General features: G+C 43.3%; 1 protein-coding gene across 10 annotated transcripts in view; it reads right to left on the bottom strand.

The window, feature by feature from the left end:
- nap1l1 (nucleosome assembly protein 1-like 1) overlaps positions 1-21,775 on the bottom strand; it is a 74,647-nt gene that overhangs the window by 32,292 nt on the left and 20,580 nt on the right. For 6 of the 10 annotated variants that reach the window (XM_069670812.1, XM_069670813.1, XM_069670804.1 and 3 more), the window contains exon 1: positions 6,049-6,138. The exons of the other annotated variants lie outside the window; for them this stretch is intronic. The gene's annotated coding sequence lies outside the window, so the exon portion shown is untranslated. Of the gene's footprint in view, positions 1-6,048; positions 6,139-21,775 lie in introns of those variants that run through there. 10 annotated transcript variants of the gene reach the window in all.

Below are 21,775 nucleotides of genomic sequence, written 5' to 3'. Positions count from 1 at the left end.
CATGTTATTTTTTTATTAATAAATAGCTATATATAAACACCTTTTTCCCCCTCTGGGACACCCCAAAAAACAAACTGTTTTTTAATCTGGTGCGATTTATATTCCAGATTTTCAGGTAAATATAATTTTGGCATTGGGGCATTCTTGACAAGCTTTTTTGTTGATATTTGCGTTCGTCCCTCATTTTAAAGCTTTCCACTAAAAAGCTAAAGCACTGCTAGCCACAACAACAAGCACACAGTCAGCTGTGGTTCACCATTATCAACCCCCAAACAATGAGTAGTGTGCACTGATGAGTGATTAAGTTTAATTGTGAGACCCCTTATCTAAACGTATCACAAACTTTAAACAGAACCTCCTGCTCTCAGTGGATGAAGAGCAATTTTATAAAAACCCTGATATTGGGTAAGTGTGCTTACAAAAGAAGTCCCTGTATTAAGTAACCCCGACTATTACTCACACACCCATCACCCCCTCCCAGAGCCTTTCCCTTTAGATGAGATGGATAACTACGGCAGTCTTTTCAGGGGGGGCAGATAAGAGAGACTTGGAGATCGGTGCACAAAAGACAATGGGGTAATAGATCACGAGTAGAAGTGAGAAAGGTGTGAAAAACTTACAATCGCTAAGGTGGCTGTAACTCAAACCCAAAGCCTGGCAGTGCTGGTTTATGGATGGGGGAGATATTTGCTAACAGAAATATGTGCAGTTCATTTGAAGTGGAGCAGTATTCAACATTTATGCTTACCTCACCTTCCATACCGGCAACCTCCATCAACAGACCACCAGGTCACTACCAACCTCAACAGGCCTCTGTTAAGCATGTGTTGATTTATGTTAATTGTTTGGCTTCCTTTTGCCCCACCTGTCTTTAACTCCCACATCAACAAACCACTAAATCCGTCACACCCTCTAAACTGGCCCAACAACAAAACGGCAACCAAAGATGCCGAAAAAAACTCAAATACAAGCCAGTCAACAATGGGGACAGTGAAGAGCCCCTCTAAATCATTTGTCCCCTGATACATGATACAACCTGGACCTGCAGCTAATCATTACACTAAATGTATATATGGCCTAGTACTAAATTATAAGAAAATCCAGTATAGTAAAGTATAGTGTGCATTCAATATTATATCTCCTTATATCTCACTTTCTTTTCTCATAATTAGGAATAAATCAAAGACTGACTTTGGCCTACAATTCAGCAGGGAAACTGAAAGAAAATGTGTCAATTAATGCTGGACATGCACCAAAGAACCTCGAGCTATATCACTGTCCAAGACAATTTCCCATCAAAACCACGAGTTTTCCAGTCATCTTCGTGCTGTGGTCTAAAGGGGTTACAAAACTCAGTGTAAGCCGTCTTAGGTCTTTTTCAGGACTTGACGTTCACTACAACAACTACAACATAGTAATGGTAAGCCTTGGCTTATGCAAATATATAAGTAATAAGTAAATTGTCAACAACCAATCGCTTTGCTCTCTCCACGAAACAGGACTCAGTAGGCTAAGTAGACAGTAAACAAGGAGGGGACTCCAGAGAGGCACAAACCAATGCACACAAGTTCTATTAGTTCTGTTCAACCTCGCTGGCCAGAGTGTCACACTGCAACTTAAACCAGTAGGGCATTTACCTTTTAATCCAAATTAATATAAGCATGACAAAATGTATATTTTGAATCAAACGTCTTTGGTTGGTAGGCACGGAATAAACGGGATAATGTACAGTGAGCAGGTTGTTATAAAGGAGTGGAACACCGACAGGGTGAGCAGGACGCTGATGCAAATCCTTTCTTAATTACTGATTCATGAAAAATTGCAACTGTTATTAGTAAAGACAGCTTTAAATTTAAATTACATATTTAATTATGTAGATTGGCACGTAGAGCATCAATGTAGCGTCTGAGAACAAAGCAAATGTCATTTCAACAAAGGTTCCGAATCCTGGTCTTTGACTGCCACCTTCCTGCTGACATACCATCCTGCCAAGTCACTAATTGCATTCACCTGTCATCACAAGGGTATATCAATACATTACTAGATGATGACACTTCACAGATGCACAGATCTGAGTCCCGAGGGCCCAAAAACGACAAACTACTGGATGATCATGAAATCTGCTCGAGATAAAACCGAGGGGAAGCCTAAGATCGTCTTGAAATGAGCCGGACGGATCCTCGTGCAGCAAAGCCGTCATATCAACAGCATCTCTCTATATATTAGCTGGCCTACATTCAGCTAATACAGCAAGATTATTCAGCTACAGAGCTGATGTGACAGTTCACTGAGCTCTGTGCACAGTCACGTGGCAGATCAAATTGTTTCTCCCTCCACACTGAGATAACTGATCAAAAGAGCCGTCTGTGCGTTGACTGTGATTTGTGGCTTTTATCAGGTCCTATTCCTCAACTCAGAGCTGCATACTGTCTCTTTTTAAATATGGAGACGTACTATAAAAGCTATAAGGACGGTCCTAATGCATGAGTATTAAAGAGTTATCAAAGCATATGCCCCATATCACACTGCAACATCTAAAGGTGACACACAATAACCCCCGCCATCTTTTATTCTCCATTATTCTCTCAAATTATTGATGGGAACGTACTGCAGAAAGCTCTTAGCAGCAGCACGCATTTCCCAAATATACTCTTACGTAAAATGTGATGACAGGCCGTTTCAAGTTCAGGTCAATAGTTGCTTTTTAAAATGGACAAAAATAGTAGCAGGTGGACAATGTAATTTGGACAAAGTGCTCTACTGGGAGACAAGGCTCCAGCATTTTTTAAAGAATATAAATGATGACTGTTAGGAGTTGCAAGTGCATGAATGTCATGTTTTAAAGCAGGAGTTGCAGGAATAACGGCACATGCTCATGCATTCTTATGCAATATTCTATTTTCCAAACGTTGTAAATAATCTTGGCCTGCCTGTGGCCATCAAACTCTTCAACTCCTGAGTGTCTGACACAGACTTTTACTTTAAACTGTGCACTCTTAATGTACAGCTGGATAATTGTGCAATAATTAAACTGCAATACGTTGACATAAATACTGCCTTATACTGTAAATAACACTTGTTTCATACAACTATTTTGCAATGCAACTCTTTATTCTTTAAAACTTTATTCTGAAACTCATATTTAAATCACCATATACCCACTTCTCAGCATTTTATCTATATTTTACTGCATATATAAAATGCACATATGACATATTTCTTACTTCTATATGTATGCCATATATTTCTCCATGCTTCTCTCTGCACCAGGGCAGCTGCAACGCCCGAATTTCCCCCCAGGAAGTATTTCTGATTCAAATGACACACCTCATGTATTTCACAGCTTTTACCGGTCATGTTTTGCATGCTAACAATGACGGCACACATGAGGAATTTGGCTTGGTCAACTAAAGCTACTTAGAAAAAACATTCACACCGCTTTAGCAATAAATAATCAGCTTTAAATTGAACATGTATCTTATATAATAGAGTCACATTCCAGCACCAAAAATCCCACTGAATGCAGCGCCTAGCTGTTCACAGGTCGAACACAACACTAACATTTATTACCCCACTATACATGACGTGCACAGTGTCTATCAGCCAGCCTTCTAGAAACTAGGGTACAGGTTTGGATGTTGCACCAAGCAAGATAACTCTAAAATAGCATGTCACAACTGCTCTCAACATTTTAAAACAAGAATAGGGCTGGGAAATATGACAATATACACTCACCGGCCACTACATTAGCTACACCTGAAAAATCTAATGTAATCCAATACACCAGCTCAGCCTTAAGGTTTGCTTTTACGCTGCCTGTAATGTAGAGGCTTCTTTCTAAGCGGTCATAGAGGTGTTAATTCAATGATGTTTCAGCATCAAGGTCATTAATGGTGGTGGGGCTGTACTGAGCTGCATTATATTCAGAGGTGTTGCTAATACTCTGGCGCCCTCATGTATGTAAATAGGGAGGCCAAAAAATTAGACACACATCTCAATATAATTTAGCTCACCACAACACCACCTTTAACTACGGTCTCAGTTATAAACATCACTGAATTTACACACTTCAGACTCTCATCGAAACAAAAACTAAACTGGTACTGAACTGTATTAGTCTTCAGGTGAACCCAGTGAAGTGGCCGGTGAGTGTATACCATGTGTGTTTTTCTATATCTTCTCTTGCGCGATGTCACAAAACCAGTAGCTGAACTGCTTTACAGCTATTTTTTTCATTTTGACGACGCTTTCGGTTCAAATCCTCGCACGTGGGATTGAACCAAAGAGGGAGGCGCTGTAACATGCACATAAACGTGCAGAGAAGGAGTCACACTCAGCCCAAGCGCAAACTGAAACTGTACTTTTCATATGTCAAGTGTTTCATTCACCCAGGATTATCCAAAAATAGGCTTCACCATGTGGTTATTTCATATAGACTAATTTGTTAAATTACCAGAAAACATGCTACATCGTGAAAGAGATAGGAAAAATCCTATATTGTGATAGAGCCCAGGCCTGAATAAGAATGATCAATACCAGGGATGCATGATATTAACGGCACGTTATCGGTATCTGCCAATTCTGGCTCATTATACGCCGATAAAACAACGCTTTAATTCTGCCTAAATGATAGACGATTCCCTAAAATAGCTTGACGAATATTAGTTTTATTTGAAAGGCATTATGGCATTTTGAACATAACATAAGTTTACATACATTTTTGATCTTGCCCAGTGAATGTGTACATTTTAAAAAGCACTATGTGTTATTTCTGCATATATCAATATCAGCAAAAGGGTTAGAAAATATCGGCATATCAGATATCGGCAAAAAAATCCAAAATCGTGCATCCCTAAGCAATACTTAAATTGTTGTAGTTTCAGTGGATAACTTGAAAAAATGTAAGTAGCAAATTTAACTTCTTAAATCACTTGACTGCAACAAAATGTACTTAAACTACTAGTTTAATTACATGTAGTTCACTACTCCCCATCACGGATAATACATATAGAATAGACCGTTTTACCACCTCAGCTCTGTGACAAAAAGCCAACAAATGCTTTATAATACATAATATCCACGAGTGAATTAATGTTTATCAGGTCTGGGTACATGTATAACTGTAACAGTGGTTCAATAGACCTTTTCCTTTCTGGGACAGGCTTTTTCCTCTAATCCTACCCAGAGACCACGTGTTGCATGCTCAGGTCCATCAATGACTGACAATACGCCCTGCCTGCCTGCTCACTCTGGAGCCACATTTTTTAACTTTATTTAGTCCAAGCGAGCCAGACAACCTGTTGAAACATTCACCTTCCGAGGTCGAGCAACAAACGTCCACTCTCTCCCTCCACAAACAAGCCGAACTCAGGGCCAGTATAGGAGCTAACTTTAGCCGGCCTGTCACAGCACTGCCTATATGTGTACGGCTAGTTAAGCTAGCTTATGTGCTGCTAGCTTGATGCGCACTCTTGGGTTGAGCAAGTGGGAGGAACAGCTTCTATGGACACGGTGCTGTGGCTCGGAGATATGGGCCAGTTAGGAAGTGATGCCAATGCACCGAACCCGTGGTTAACCTAAGCAAAATGATCTGCCATACAGTTTTGCCCAACAGCTTTGTCATGCAGACTCTCATCCACAGTTCCCCACCCTGAGTATCATCCTCCAAAAAATAAGGTCAACTCCAAAAAATACAAGATACAAGACACGTGTCAACAAATGTCGAAAAACGCCGACATTGAGAAATTATCCGACATGTTTTCTTTTTTATCAACGCAGTGATTGTCAAAACAATCCGTGGGAAACGTGCAGACGGGATTATCCTTTTTTTTATTATTTTTTTAATCGCGTGTAACGTGAACACACATCATGGTGGAGCCAGTCTCAATGGCTGCGGCCGCTGTCTGACTCCACTAGCATTAGCAGAGCGCAGCCGTCTTCCTTTGCCGCTGATAATTCAAGCAGCAGGACATAAAATTTAACTTCTGAGACGACGCACAAGTTCGGGGCGTTGTCGCCGAAGCCATTTCCATGTGCTGTCCCCCTTACCTTCGCTCTCTGATCCGGAGGCTGGGCTGGTGAGGCGGCGCTGCGCAGTGAAGAGGTCCCGGGGAAGAAAGAGACTCCGCTCCGATGGCGGTAAAAGGGGAGAGAGATCCCGCCGCCTGCGCTCATATACATCCTACGTCATCACGTAAACCGGCAGTCACCGAGGCAACGCTGCTCATGGGAGGGGCAGCAGCGAGGGTGCCCCTATAGGGGGGAGCAGGGGATGAGGATCACAATCACTACAACCATCGTCTTCTTCTTCTTCCTCCTGTGCTTCTTCTCCACAACTTCCTCTTCATCCTTATCCTCATAATCATCTACCATCTCCATAACACCATCACAGTATTTTCAGCAGCAGTAGCTCCGTCGTCGTGCTAGTGTCTTTTTTATCTTCTTAGCTGGTACAAGTGCTCATCCCATCATCATCATCATCTTTGTGACCACCATTGTTATGGCTATCATCCTAATCTTCACTTTCATCAGCAAGAGCACAATCATCTCCATTTTTAAACACCCTCAGCCATCGTCATCATCAAACCCTCATGTTCTTCATGTTCCCATCAAATGTTCCCTTAAATATCCTCAAAGACGCTTTTTTTCTACACTTTGAAAACATCACCACATATAACCCTTATTTTCCTTGTGCACTTCCTCACCAGTCATTTATGATACTAAACAGTGTAAGTAAATATGTATAAAGTCTTTTGTGCCATCAGGGATGTGGAAGTGAAAGTGTGTGATTGTCCTGTCAGTTAGAGAGAAGCTGCTACCTCTCTCACGCACTGGTGACAGACAGTGAAATATTGAAGTGGCACCTGCCTAAATGCTGCGTGTGCCAGCTGTTAACTGCCTTCGTGATGATTAACTTGGGTGTAATCACACTTACAGCTCAAACGTCCTCTTTAATTTGTTGTGTTGTATTTAGTTCGTTAGACAAATATCATCACAACAAAGCCTTTTCGTGTCATTAGCAGCCTGATTATTGGACTGATTTTTGCTGTTTGAGTTGCAAGGGAAGTCCTGTAATGCACCGTCCCCCCTTGATATTACTGCAAGTTAAGAAACCTCTCAGGTTTTGTCCAACAGGATTTTGGCAAGTAGATAATCATCCTCAATCACAATCCTGGACCAACATTGTGTTTAAGAAATCGCAGCCCTTTCACATCTTGTTCAAATTTCCTTTGGCCTTTAAACTCTTCCAAATACGAGTATAAATCGGAACATTTTATCACAAACATCTGCATTTGTTACTTCAGTCTAATGTATTTGAGGAGTCACCATCATTTATGGCCGCCTTCCCAACATCATGACCTTTTTTAATTGGACAGTACATCTTAGAAAAGCAGTTCATTGGTGTATCCATCAGTGCCTATCAGGCACGACAGATATGACATATCAAAAACAACATAAAAGGTGAAATTGACAAAAGAGGGAAACTGTGGAGAAGAGGAAAAGGAACTCCATGGTGGCAGTCTTATAATATGAACATATCTTTGCACGGGAACAGTCAGTAGAATTATCTTGCTGTCTCGAGATAACAACGCTGCACCTCCGTAACGTCAGATGCTCATAACTCGTATCCCCAGAGCTGCAAAAAGCATGAAACAAACAGGCTTAACTTACCTCATTAGTGTGGGCGACGGCAGCATGGCATGTTCCTGCTCGGTAATGTCACAGTGACCAGCTACTGTTTGCCAGAACATCTTCCCGAAAACAAGCATTGTTATCTCAAGATAATGACAAAAATAAGTCCAGATCTTGAGAAGACAACCTGAAATTATTCGTTATCACGAGAAAACAGAGCAAATAAAATGTATGGATGCATGTCCACTTAGGGCTTCCGTAGCTGGTCCTTCAGGGGGACACATTTTCCTTTTACGCTGCGACGACATATCGGAGCCTGTACTTTAAAAATGTTTAACAAGTACTTTCTTCTTTTACAAATCCAAGCCAAATCCTCGTTAAAGCAGAACAAAATCCTTAACCGCCGTAAATCAGTAATATGTCATCTTTATAGTCTCACAGCTAACTACTGCACAGTTAGGGAGTTAGCTTGTTAACCAGGTAGGCTATGCTAATAAGTAAGCTAGCTTATAAACCATAATATTGTTCCAGATAATTGTGTTAAGTTGAATATTATTTACTTAAAGATAATTGTACTTACTTTACTTAGCATAAAGGAATCTGGAAAGAAGCGCACAATGATTATGGCTGTGATTGGTCAATTTCAATGTTGCTTGTTTGTCAAGGTTATTTCCTGCAGATTTTAAAGAATTTTAAAAACGCTCATAATTTTAGGAGGTCAAAGCCGTCATTTGGTGCAACCTGAGTTTAACTTGCATTTGTTAAACCGGACATAACTAACAAAACTACAGCGTTAAATGTTCCAGAGAGAAAATAAATGGCACTAGCATTAGTACCTGTTCCCAGGGGTCCTACTAATCTAAAGTGTCACCTTGTGTTCATCGTCCAAAAGAGAAATTTGCATTTGTTTCCAGGATAAAACATGTACCTGAAGTTGTTAATACATAGAGAAAACTCCTGAGCGACATCACTGATACGACTCTGAGTGATGACGCATCTGAAAACTCTGATGGACTCGCACAAAATGTCTCTCTCTTGACCCTGAACAAAGCCAGAGGCAGAGACTGTGAGGATTCCAGTGTGATTCATCCATCAGGCAGCAGCAGCCTCAGTGTTACTAACACCGGGCGCGCTGCTCGCCGCCATCTCTCTCCGAGCTCGGATGTCTGGCACGAGCCCAAAGGTCACATCTGTCATCCTACGCTTTCCCACCAGAGGAAACATTCCCACGTGTGTCTCCATGTCAGAAACTCATAACTGAATATTTCCCTGAGTCATGCCAGCTAGTAACTCAGGAATAGACAGCGGACAACATAAGTGGAGGTGTTCGGGGATGATTCTTTAACCGTGTGATCCCGTCCCCCAGGAGGTCGCTGGGGGAGATAGAAAAGAAAACCAGTTAATGAGACTCTAAAATGTGTTATCTTGTACTTGTACTTACTTTATTTATTCATTTATTCATATCTAAAAATATCAATTAATATAAAATTTGTTTAGTGTTTGCTAAACATCGATAAAACGTATAATTTTTGAGTCTAAAAAAAGACCGGCTGCCGCCACTTTTATCTCTGTGCTGGACTATGATGATGTTTTATACATGCCTGCCTCTTCTTAAAGCTTCAGGTTCATCACTCATTTCAAAGCCCTCACTCATCACTGTTTGCTGTACGTACGTGTTGGATGGTCTGCTTTGTCCACACGTAGACTAAAACATGGCGTATTCTGATTTACAAGTTCACTTAGGTATGCTTCCCTCGTACCATCTAAGCTACATCAGACAGTACTTACTGTCCGTCCCAAAGGTCAGAAGTGAACTGGGGAAAAAGGCGTTTAAGATGCTTTTAAGGTGCTCTTAAATAACTCGGAGGCAGACACATCTGGCTGTAGATGTTCTGCTTGATGTATTTACTATTGTGGTTGTTTTAGACAAAGTTTGACTGGTTTCTCTTGTTATTTAATGTCTTTTATTGTGTTGTGGGCATGTATTCTGTGTTATGTTTGTATGTTTGGCTGCTCAGTGTTTGAAACGTTGTTAATGTGCTGATGCCTGTCTCGGCCAGGACACTCTTTGAGATTTTTAATCTCAAGAGCTTTTTCCTGGTTAAATAAAGGTTAAATAATAATAATAATTATAATAAATTAACTGTTTATTTATACATTTGCAGGAGATGATCACATGTGAATAACATTCTCTGAGTTACAGACAAAACATTTCATTACTAGACATTCTACGGAAGCCCTAAGCGGACATTCATCCTTACGTCTTATTTACTCTGTTTTCCTGTGATAACGAGCAATTTCTGTTGTTGAGATCTCGACTTATTTATCTCGTTATCTCGACATAACAAAGTAAAAACAGAACAACAGGCTGGTCACTGTGCCATTACAGACCAGGACACGTTTGTGTTGTGCCTCTGCAGCTCTGCGGATACGAGTCACGATCATCTGATGTTACGGAGGTGCAGCGTTGTTAGCGTTGAACATTTCGTTCATTTTTATGATCGCCATTTTCCAAACCACAGACCATCCAGCTAATTGAGTGCACCCATCTTTAATGCTTTAACGTCTCAGCCATGCTATTAACTCTCACCATACAGTCCTTGTTCCTTCTGTCCTCTGTGATTTTTAAGTTCAAGGACTTTTCCGACATTGTAGATGATAGTTAAGTCGTGAATGGACCTGCACTCATTCAGGAGATATTTTACATTGGTTGTTGTAGACAGTCACTGACTTGTAGGCGAGAGGAAATACTCTACTGTACGAAAGGCATCAAAATAAACAGACAATCAAAGCAAACAGTGAACAAACTGTGTCAACAGCAGACAGAGAGCTTTCACAGTACCACCCACACAGTTTGGAAAAAAAGGATACAAGCGCTAATGAACACCTGTCACCAAACATCTCCTGCCTTCAATATAACAGCCTGAAAACAACCTGATCATTTACAGAGATGATCTGATGAAGAAAGTGTTACTATCTGACCAGGAGTGTGTTGATACTTAATATCTGAGATACTCTCATCACTCAAACAGTCCTGTTAATAAGCTGCTTTTTCAGCAGGCAAAGTAATCTCTAAATTCTCATCTAAATTCTCTGCATGCTGTTTTAAACCATTAGCAGTGGTGTCTGTGTTTCAGTGTCGTCTGAAATGCTGCCATGGATCCGACTCGACTCTGACAAAGTTGCTCTAAATGCATAGTTAATAACAAAGACATGATCTGAGAGTGTCCCTGATGTGTTGCAGACGGCGGAGAGTTATCTAGCACACTGTCGCTGCCTTATTTTCATGCTCATATAAAGAGAATGGCATATCTATACTAAGACTCCTCAAGTCTAGCGATGGCTAATCTTAAATGCTAATAGCAAGTATTGCGCTGTTTGTCCGTGGCAGTACTGACACAATTAATCAAGATATTTTAAGTATCAAAATGTGACACACATGGATGACAACACAACAGGTCTTTCTAACCCAACTTCCGTTTTTATTTGCACTTCAAAAAGGCGTGTCGTGCGCTGTCAGATATTAAATAGATCACAGGAATCCATTCATGTAAATGTACAACAAACCTTATGCATCCATCCAACCATACATGAGCGAAATGTTGTTCAAATAAGGTGCTTCAGAGGCTTTTAAAACTTGACTAGAATAAAACTGCTAAAGTCAGCAAGCTAACATGGACAATGATAATGTTAGCATGCAAATATTTAGGATGTATTATGTTGTTTACAGTCATATGCTGTGTCTGAAACACTTAATAATGTAATGTGTACAACTTGCACTTACGTGCATACTGCATGGATTTTCATCAAGGTAGCGTTGCCTCAAATCAACAAGAAACATTCATAACATTTGAGTCGTATTTTTCTTCTTTTAAATTGCAGATTGTTACCATGCAGAGCTTTAACTTTGATCACAGTTGTCGCCATTTTTTCCACTTGACTTTTTGTCTGCCCCTTAATTATTAATTATTAATTGTCAGTGTAGGCGCAGTCGAGAACTGAAATTGTAAGGAAGAACTTAAATTAAGACAATGACTACGTCTTAATTCAGGGGCTGCATCCTCTGAAGGACCTGGTCCACGAAGGATGAGTCATTCGTAGCCTGTGTAGACGCAAAGGCCGAACTGAAATGAGACGTTCTGGTCTACGGAGGATTTCCTGTTTGTGTCACCAGCTCACCACCCATACCCTTACATCACCAGATGCGGCTCCTGTCGCCTAGCAACAGGCAGGTGTTTTTAAGATTAATTTAAAGTTTCGAGGCGTTTAAACTTTCACATTTAAAAGTGTATTCCTTGGCCGTGTAAGAGTGCACCATCTCGAATCTCGGGATACGCTGGGCCGCGAAGGATGCACCCGATAGGATCCTTCGTTACCCGGGAAAAGGAGGAAGCATTTGTCAGCCTTCAAATACGTTTAAAGCAAATTTCATTGAAATCCCATTGAAATATTTTTTGGAGTAATGTCAGTTAATGGACCAACTAACCAACCAACTGACATTGTAATCACTAGTCTCACTAGTTACCCTAATAAAGAATAAAATATAGGCCTACATAGTGTATGTTTGAGATCCAGTGCAATCTCAGTAGAATATCTTAGGCCAGAGTTATTCTTGCTCTTTAACCTTACCTAGGTTAACCTAACCTTACCAATTACCTGTTCGCATACACAACCTGCTGCTTCATGAACATTAACGCACACAAACTTGATTATGCACTATTTTACTGGATACATGTAGAGGGCACACCAGAGAGCTCAGGCCGTATGCAACAGACATGGCGACACTCGAGGAGGTTACTGTCATGTTCATTCTGAGGTCATGGCAGAAAAAGCACTGTCTGCACCGTCCCCGCTCCGTCTCTCCAACATGTTCCTCCGTGCACGGACGTAACGGTCCCGGACTTGTTTCCATTTAGTTTTGCAGGTTTCCACGTCGACTTCTAAAACAGAACTTATCTGTCAGCAGCTGTTTATCAGGCATGTTTGTCTCTGTGCAGTGGCATCGACACATCGCACAGATGTGGATAATTGAGGACTTGGTCTATCAGCTCGTCTTCAGAGATTTCTGCCATTGTTGTCCCTGCTGCTGTGTTGACCCTGTCACATCCCCTCTGCCTCTACACTGCCTCGACGTTCAGGTGCATTCATTTGATTCATTTTTGAGGACGTGCACAGCCAACGCTCCAAACAGATGCAGGAAACATGGGGCAGCTATCATGAGCATGCGAACGTGTAGTAATAAGCAAGTATCTCTCCGGCTTAAGACACAAATCCGAGTCTACAGACTGATGTATCAACTCAGAGTTCAACATTTACCAAGCAGCATTTTGGCTTCTGTGTGGGACAGGAGCAATGATCGGAAGAAAGGCTGTGAATTAGCTGAAAAAAGAGGAAGTCAGACGTATTAGGAGAGCAGTTATTTTGAAATAATTGGGAAATAAATTGGAATTTGCAAAGTGGTCTGGGTTTGGAAACACACCCTTGCTCATATTAATTAGCCGGGCCTCCAAATGTTATCGAAAATGTCACAGCCCTCCCTCAGCAAACTATTTCAGTCGTGGCGTCTCGTTCTAGGATCCACTATCACATTGTTCATGGACGTTCACGAGAGCTATCAAGTTTGAAGTGTATGAATAGTCCCGCTTTGTTTGCACACTGAGACAGTGACCTGACTGTGAGAGGAGGGAAACGCACACCCGATAGTTACTGCAAATGCATTCAAGTTGAAAATTAAAGTTTCACCATCCCTCTGCATTATTAACAGACGGAGGACACTGCGACGGAGGAGAGACACGCCTGCGAGCTCCTGCAGCCAATTAAGCGTGAAATAAAGAATAACTTGTTGACAGCGTGCGAAAATTGTGAAGTTATTCCTCGCCGGCTTTGAGGATATAATTACTTCTGGCAGGAACGAGGAGATTCAGGAGGAATGCAACTGAAATATCAAACATTTCTGTCCATTGAGCTCTGCAGGATGGAGAGCATTTGCCCTTTAAAGAGTCAGCCTGTGGTGGGCACTTTCACTCCTCGGTAAACTTTGACCTCTGTGGTTGAATCAGCAGCTTCTGAATCCAGTGGAAAGCAGTGACCCAGAAGGAAGAGGTCACACTTTGTATCGGATGAGCTCTCTTCGGTGAATGGAAGGCGTTCGACGAGAAGCCCACACTGGAAAGTGCTCTTTATTTGTTGGAGAAGTTTTCCCTCCACTCACATCTCCCCCCGCCCCTCTGGTGTGCAGCACAAACTTCACAGTAACTTCTGGTGCTTTCTCTGCATTTCTTTACATTAAAGGCCTTAAAAGCATCCTGTTTTGTACCAGTCTGAGAGTTCATGCATCCCTGAAAGAACGAAAGTTGTTTTTCCAAGACTTTTTTGTTCACCCCTGTAAGAATCATAAAAGTTTTATAAACTGAATGTTGGCGCTCTTGTTACAGAAAACACTTTCTGTTGACTCATACAAATATTCTATCATGAGGAGGCGTTGGTATAGCTCAACGGTTAAGTCGTGCGCCCCATATACAGAGGTTAAAGCTCTCAAAGCGACGCCCCGGGTTCAACTCGGCCCCTTCCTGCGAGGTCATCCTGTTTCCAACACTATCCGCTGTCCTCTCTAAAAGGCATTGGAGGCCCAAAAAACATGTATACTGTATATATTCTGTCTTGAGGTTTATGCACTGCACAAATCCAAGAAGTCAATTCAAACCGTTGTCATGGTTTGTATTCATGAGGAATGTGTGTGAGCTTTATCGTGGATGTGATGGAGCCAGGTTTGATCTCTGAATCATGTGGGTACAACAGTCTCTGTGTCCGTTAACCATATTCCTTTGATGAAGCTCAGAATGCTGGTATAATGTTGGACTGCTCAGTTTCAGGATGTTAGTCGGGTAGATTTAGGCTTTCTGACAATTGTTATCAATTCACCACTTCCAGGTATAATCCATCCAGCGAGCTCTGGGCCTACCCCGGGGTCTCCTCCCAGTTGGACGTGCCTGGAAAACCTCCTCAGGGAGGTGCCCAGTAGGCATCCTAATCAGATGCCCGAACCACCTCAACTGGCTCCTATCAATGTGAAGGAGAAGCGGCTCTACTCCGAGCTCCCTCCGGATGTCTGAGCTCCTTATCCTATCTCTAAGGCTGAGCCCAGACACCCTGCAGAGGAGACTCATTTCAGCCGCTTGTAGCCACAATCTCGTTCTTTCAGTCACGACCCAAAGCTCATGACCACAGGTGAGGGTTGGAACGTAGATCAATTGGTAAATTAAGAGCTTCACCTTACGGGTCACTTCCTTCTTCACCACAACAGCCCGGTACAACGCCCACATTACTGCTGACGCTGCACCAACCTGTCTGTCAATTTTACCAAGACCATCTCTTGGGGCAGTACCTCTCTCCCCACCCAAAGGGAGCAATCCAACGTTTTCAGACAGGAGAGACACTGAACAGTGAAACTCAGTGAAACTGGCTAACCCATCAGCTAAGATCAGAAAACAGCTAACGTTAGCATCAAGCCACTTACTAGATAATATTACAGTTAGCTAAGAAGTGGCTGAAAGCTAATCTTACCGTTTGGTAGTTTTACAGGATGCAACAGAAAAGGCATAAATTCCAAGCTAGCAAAATGTTAGCCTGGAACAAATAACCAGTTCATGTAGCAACTTGCTTACTTTATATTACCTCAGAGGTTTTTGAATGCTAGCTGTTGACTAAAGGTAGCTAATGGTAAATAGTTAATGTACTGTACTTATATAGCGCTTTTCTAGTCTTTACAACCACTCAAAGCTTCTTTTACACTACATGTCACCCATTCACACACATATTCACACACTGATGGCAGAGGCTGCTACGTAAAGTGCCCAACTGTCAATCAGATATCACATTCATGCCCGTTGGCTATGCCACCGGGAGCAATTTGGGCCATAATTACGCCCTTGTGCCATGGTTACGCCCTTGTCCCATGGTTATCCCCTTGTGCCATGGTTACGCCCTTGTACTATGGTTACCCCCTTGTGCCATGGTTACCCCCTTGTGCCATGGTTACCCCCTTGTGCCATGGTTACGCTCTTGTGCCATGGTCACGCCCTTGTACCATGATTACGCCCACGTACCATGGTTACGCCCACATACCATGGTTATGCCCTCGTACTATGGTAAAGCCCACATACCATGGTTACGCCCTCATACTATGGTAACGCCCTTTATTACTACAACAAGCAGTAGGCTCGGCAGTAGAGCAAGCTAAGGTGGGTTAGCTTAGCTCCTTACCTGGCTCTCTACGTGTTTACTCTCTACTCTGTTAAACTAGATCCCTGTCGCCCTGTATGGAAGCATTGAAATCTATTTGATTTCCCCGATGGTTGTTTCACTTCACCAGGGTTTTCTATTGAAACAGCGCTGTAAAATAAAATATCAATAAAATAACAAAATCAGAGCCAACATCGTCTATTGTGTCAGAACTGCAGCCTAATGACAACACCTCAGACGAAACAATGTTCCTTAAAACTGTAGAGAAACGCCACAAACTCCTCAAGGGCACCTGGCAGAGCAGCAGAAAATGCATCCCGTGGACATCAAACTGCAAACTGCACACACAGAGCCTCCGTCCTCACAGCGAGCCTCCCTAATGGGCTGTTTAATGAGACCATCAAATGCTAATGGGACCTTAGTTGTGACTCTTGGGCGCCCAGGCGGGGCATTCAGCCTCAGAGCGTGTGTGGGTGAATATTCCACCTCAGCAATTTTCCATTCAGGACTAGACATAACATTTGGCCAGAGTGATCGCTGTGGGAAGCACAGAGGGATGTTAGTGCACGTTGATAAGCGCTGTGTCACACCTACGATCACTGAAGACTCACCGGCCAGCTAATCATAGCTAGAATGTATCAAGTGCTAAATAAGCTCTACCTTTTGTGTGTGTTGGCGCGTGTCTCATTTGTATTGCATTTAGCTGTACTAATTCTTGTCACAGAAATGCACCATCTGCTCACAATCTGCTCCCAGATTCAGCCCTCTGATCTCTCCTACCTGGGAACATATTCCTCCTTTATTATCTCGATGAAGGACACGCTATAGAGAGTCCATGAAAACAAAGTCTCGATGAAAGGAAATGTTAATGAATGAACAAAAACAACGGTTTATGATAGTATACACAGTATTATACAGCTACACTACACTACAAGGTGCATTTACATGTGATATAATTTGTTTCAAGGCCCCTTTGGTTTGTTTTTTTAGGATGTGTATCGCTAGCTATTCGATTGAGTTCAAAGTATATTCCTCGGCCGCTTGAGAGTCCGCCATCTCCTTTGAGTTGCCGCACAATGAATCTAGAGATACACTGGGCCCCAAAGGAAGCACCCGATGGATCCTTTGTAGCCCGGGAAAAGCAGGACGCATTTGTCGGCCGCATCTGAAGGAGCCTTCGAAATGGGACAGGCTTCAATGCACCACAGTGACGCAATCGGCCTTCGAATACTCCGAAGGATGGAGCCTCTGAAACACAAAACACATGTCGACACGTTAATCTCCGCCCCCTTTCTGGTGCGATGCCACGCTCCGTCATAACTTCTGTGTTTCCTCGTCATCTCAGCTACAAATTCCGCCCGTCTCCGTCCGAGCACCGCTCGAACATCGTTCCACATTTAGCGGCGCCGAGTTTGATAAACGACTGAATGAGTAATAGATACAATAAAGACCTAACCACCGTAACATCTTCACTGTTTACTAACCCTGTCTCCAGTGTGTTTGTGACATCAGACGGTAACGCAGCAGAAAAGAGACCGACAGGTGTATACTCCACTGGCAATGGGAAAAGAGAGAATCGGCATCTATAAGCGGGTCTTCCCAGGTCTGAAAAACCAGCGTGGGAAAGGGGTAAGAGAGAGGCAAGCAAAGAGAAAACCAAGCAACTAAAAGGCGGAGTCGTCACACTGTTAAGTCGTAGTTAGGCTTAAAGTAATGCATTGTAAAGGGCATGACCACTTTGAGTGACAGTTGGGTGCTGCTAGCTTTCTGCTAGGCAAGCCCTCCATGAATTCGAGTCACTGACTGTGACATCTTGGGAAGCGCTCTGGTCCAAACATGGTCACCGGTCAACGGTAGTCCACAAAACAATCAGCGCCATCAAGGTAGCTACTTCCTTTTTTCCCCTGGAGTCTATGGTGCTGATAACGTGCATAAAAACCATAAAACAAAGTATGTAAGGTTGAAATATCAACATGATGGTGGGACTACATGAAAACTCAACATTGAACTAAACTAAAACATTACAAAACATCCAACACTTGATGAGATATTTTACTGACACTGGCTGCTAACAAGCAAAAAAGCCTGTTAATCAGAGCTCAGAAGTATGACATCACATTCTTCCAGCAGAGCACAAATATGAAGGTCCCCACAGCTCATAATAGGAAGCTTATAGAGATCATAGTTGAAGGGCCTTTAAATACCAAGTTCATTACTAAGGATTACATGAAGACCACTTCTGCACCAGTAGACTCTTAAGTCTGAGGTCATATTCTAAGTGTTTTTTCTCTCTGGCTCTGCAGGATAAAAGTGATGACAAACCTGTCAACAATGCAAAGATGTGACTCCACATCTTCTGAGAAGCTGTAAGGCGAGACGGCCAGCTGAGGTGCCAAATTTAAATATTAATGGCAGCTATGTGCTTTTTCAAGCCTTTCCTCGGGGACGGACGCTCCCCACTTCTCTCTCGTCTCCGCTTAGATAAAAATGAATCAGTATAAAGGTGTTGGCTCCTCTGATGGCTGAGCAAACACAGCAGGAGGTGACGAGGAGGGAGAACAATGTTTCATCTCTGTGTCTCAGTTTAATTTTAGCCGCAGGGCTGATGTTAGCACAGCAGCAGCCCGGTGGTGACAAATAACCTCGAGGAAAACTGACAAAGAGAACATCCTGTGTGATTTCTGGAGGATTTCTAGAGAGTTGTTTGCATTTGAGTTCCTTTTTTCTTGAACAAAATGGATATATTCAAGATTAAACATTTCATTAACGTGTTTAATCGTTACTCCAGCTTCCTCCCACAGTCCAAAGACACGCTCGTTAGGTTCACTGACTCTAAATTGTCCATAGGTGTGAACGTGAGCATGAAAGGTTGTCTGTCTCTGTGCGTCAGCCCTGAGATTGACTGGTGACTTGTTCAGGTGTACCCCGCCTCTCAACCAATGATAAGAAGAATAGATAATGGATGGATGGATGTTTAACCGTAGATTCTTCGGGGAACGGGGGATTTCTCCCTTCGGGTGAGAGATATACTTTCGGGTCTTGTTCCTGAGTGAGGGTAAAATGGATCATGAGATTTGACAGACAGGTTGGTGCAGCGTCAGTAGTTTAGCGAGCGTTGTACCTGACCGTCGTGGTGAAGAAGGATCTGACCAGTAAGAAGAAGCTCCTAATTTACCAGTCGAGCTACGTTCCAACCTTCACCTGTGGTCATGAGCTTTAGGTAGTGACTGAAAGAATGAGGACGTGGATACAAGCGTCCGAAATTAGTTTCCTTCAAAGGGTGGCCTTCATGGTCAGCCTTAGAGAGAGGGTAAGGAGCTCAGACAGAGGGAGCTCGGAGTAGAGCAGCTACTCCTTCACATTGGAAGGAGCCAGTTGAGGTGGTCCAGCCATCTCATTAGGATGCCTTCAGGGCGCCTTCCAGTGGAGGTTTTTCCGGCACGTCCAACTGGGAGGAGACCCCGGGGTAGACCTAGAGCTCGCTGCAGGGGTTATTTATCCCACCTGGAGCCGGAACGCTTTGGGATCCCCCAGGAGTAGCGAGTAAACGGTGCTAGGGAGAGGGGTCACCGTGCTTACCCCTTGATCCCACAGGATCCTTCTGCGGCGCGTTTCTGGTCCGTCACCGGCACGAGCCCTCGCCAACAGGAAGCGTGTCTGGTCCGCAGCGCAGCGGAGCGCCGGCCCAAGCAGCTGGATTCGCGAGATCACATGACCGCGGGAGAATTGAGAAATCGCGCAATAACATCAATGATAAACAGAGCAACATACAAACTACAGTTCAGTTTGCCCCTCCGAGGTTGATTATCTGCTCATTTGGAGATCATTCTGTCATTTTTGTGCCTCTACCATGGCTGAGTACACTACTGAATTAAAAGTGTTCTTTTTTCAGGTTTGAGTGTGTTGTTGTTATAAAAACGGGAGTCTGTACCGGTCTGAAAATGGTGTTTTATTTTGAAATGACCGGATGCTGTATGCTGCTTTCGTGCGTGACTTCCTGTTTGGAACGATCTGCTCTGTTGAGCTTGACGCGTGCTTAAAGCGGGCTCTGTCAAAAATAGACCCGGCACTTATCTTTAGCAGAGCAGAGCGGAGACACGCTTCTGGGATGCACCGGAGACGGGCCGCGGCGCGTGCTGTGGAATCACGATCATTGACTTGAATGGGTGCGATCGACTCCGGAGGTCGCGGCGCAGACGGAACGCGACGGAGACGGATCCTGTGTGATCAAGGGGTTAGCCTGCTGCCACCACGACCTGACCCCGGATAAGCGTAAGAAAACGGATGGATTGAATGGGATGGGACGCCTTTGCTTCTAGTCACAAATGAAATGTTTAATAAAACACTGTATAATTAGCAACTTTGTGGACAAGCGTTGTTAGCATGCTAACCGTGCTAGCTAAGGCAATAACAGTTTCCAACCATACCCACACAACTCCCTGTCTTCTTTGCTTCCCTTGCTCCAAGGCACACAAATAAATTTAATCCAAAAGTTTGACAACAAGTAACATTTTAACAATAACTGACTTATTTCCAGGATTTGTCCTTGAAGACAGCCTCTGTCCTCCGACATCCCGACAGTTGTACTCAGCCTGTTCTGCTAACAGAAGTGCCGAGGTGACCAGTTACCTTCCCCTCACTGCTCTGCCCTCCTGTAGATGTCTCTGCTGACAGCGCTGTGATGGGTGTAACCCACCAGGCCCCAGACAGACTGGATCCCAGCCTGTGCTCTGTCTGCCACCACAAGGCATCATGGGAATTTAATTTTGATTTGCAAGATTGAATTTTAGTCACACAGCTCTGCTGTAAAACTTGTGACAGTGACTTGTAGCAGTGCAGGAGCTCAATCACTGCATGTTTGATTTTCTGTCTCAGCCTCTGTGTCGGTGTGATGAACGGCTGGATGTGCACTCGCTTTCTCTTCCTCCATGAGAGGAGGAGGAGGAGCGAGGAGCATCACTCAGGGGACAACAGGAGGCTAAGTTATGATGCTGCATCACAATCGAGCATTATCTCCAAAATGTCACGCTTGAAGCTTCGCACGCGCACGCACACACGGGCGAGGATCGGTCGTGACATCTGGGTTTCCTGTGAGCACACACACACAGCAAACGGGGAGGAAAATAGATCAAGCCTGGCAGGAGAGAGAGAGAGAGAGAGAGCGCGAGAGCAAGAGAAGGGGGAGAGGGGAGAGGCAAGTGGCAGCCGCCTGCCATCCGCAGCTTACACAAGAGGCCTGATAAATACTTAACTAGCCTGTAGCACATGGCACAAACCCCCTGTTGTGTAACAAAGCAGTGAATAAGGCTCGGGAGGCTGACAGCGGGGTGCAGGTCAGAGTGGAGGGATGATGGTTGCTGTGTGTGTGTGTGTGTGTGTGTGTGTGTAATACGATCTGTTGGCTCTCCTCTCCTCTTTGTCTGTGTGAAGCTTCCAGCGATGATCTTGTGGATATTAATCTGATGTTGCGTCACAGCCTCATGTGTGACCTGGATGATGTGGCTCTCACTTCTTATTGTAGCAGCAGACACGTCAGGGCTGCTGAGTGAAAACCCCACAAACTATTGATGAACAGATAAAGTTTTAAAATCTAGACCCCATTATGCTTACAATTATTGGTTTAGTCGTATCTTTTTAAAACAATAAGCAGAAGAATTCAGGGCTCAAATTTGCAACAACTAGACCACAAATTTTCTCAACAATATTCTTAAAGTTCAGGGAACAAGAAGGACTGCTACAGTGAATCAAGCGTCTCTATTTGTGGCACTGATGCAAGCATCATAACAGCAGTGGTGGATCCCAGACTGGCATATACACTAGGTGACACCGCAAGACACATATGATTAAAAAAAACGTAAACATATATATCTATATTCAGAGGGGGCGAGGCGAACTGTTCGAA

Source organism: Semicossyphus pulcher, unplaced genomic scaffold (genome assembly GCF_022749685.1).
Source record: "Semicossyphus pulcher isolate SPU_LCO1_2020_fin unplaced genomic scaffold, fSemPul1.0.p SCAF_20, whole genome shotgun sequence".
Lineage (NCBI taxonomy): Eukaryota > Metazoa > Chordata > Actinopteri > Labriformes > Labridae > Semicossyphus > Semicossyphus pulcher.
This window is presented reverse-complemented; position numbering and strand designations above follow the sequence as displayed.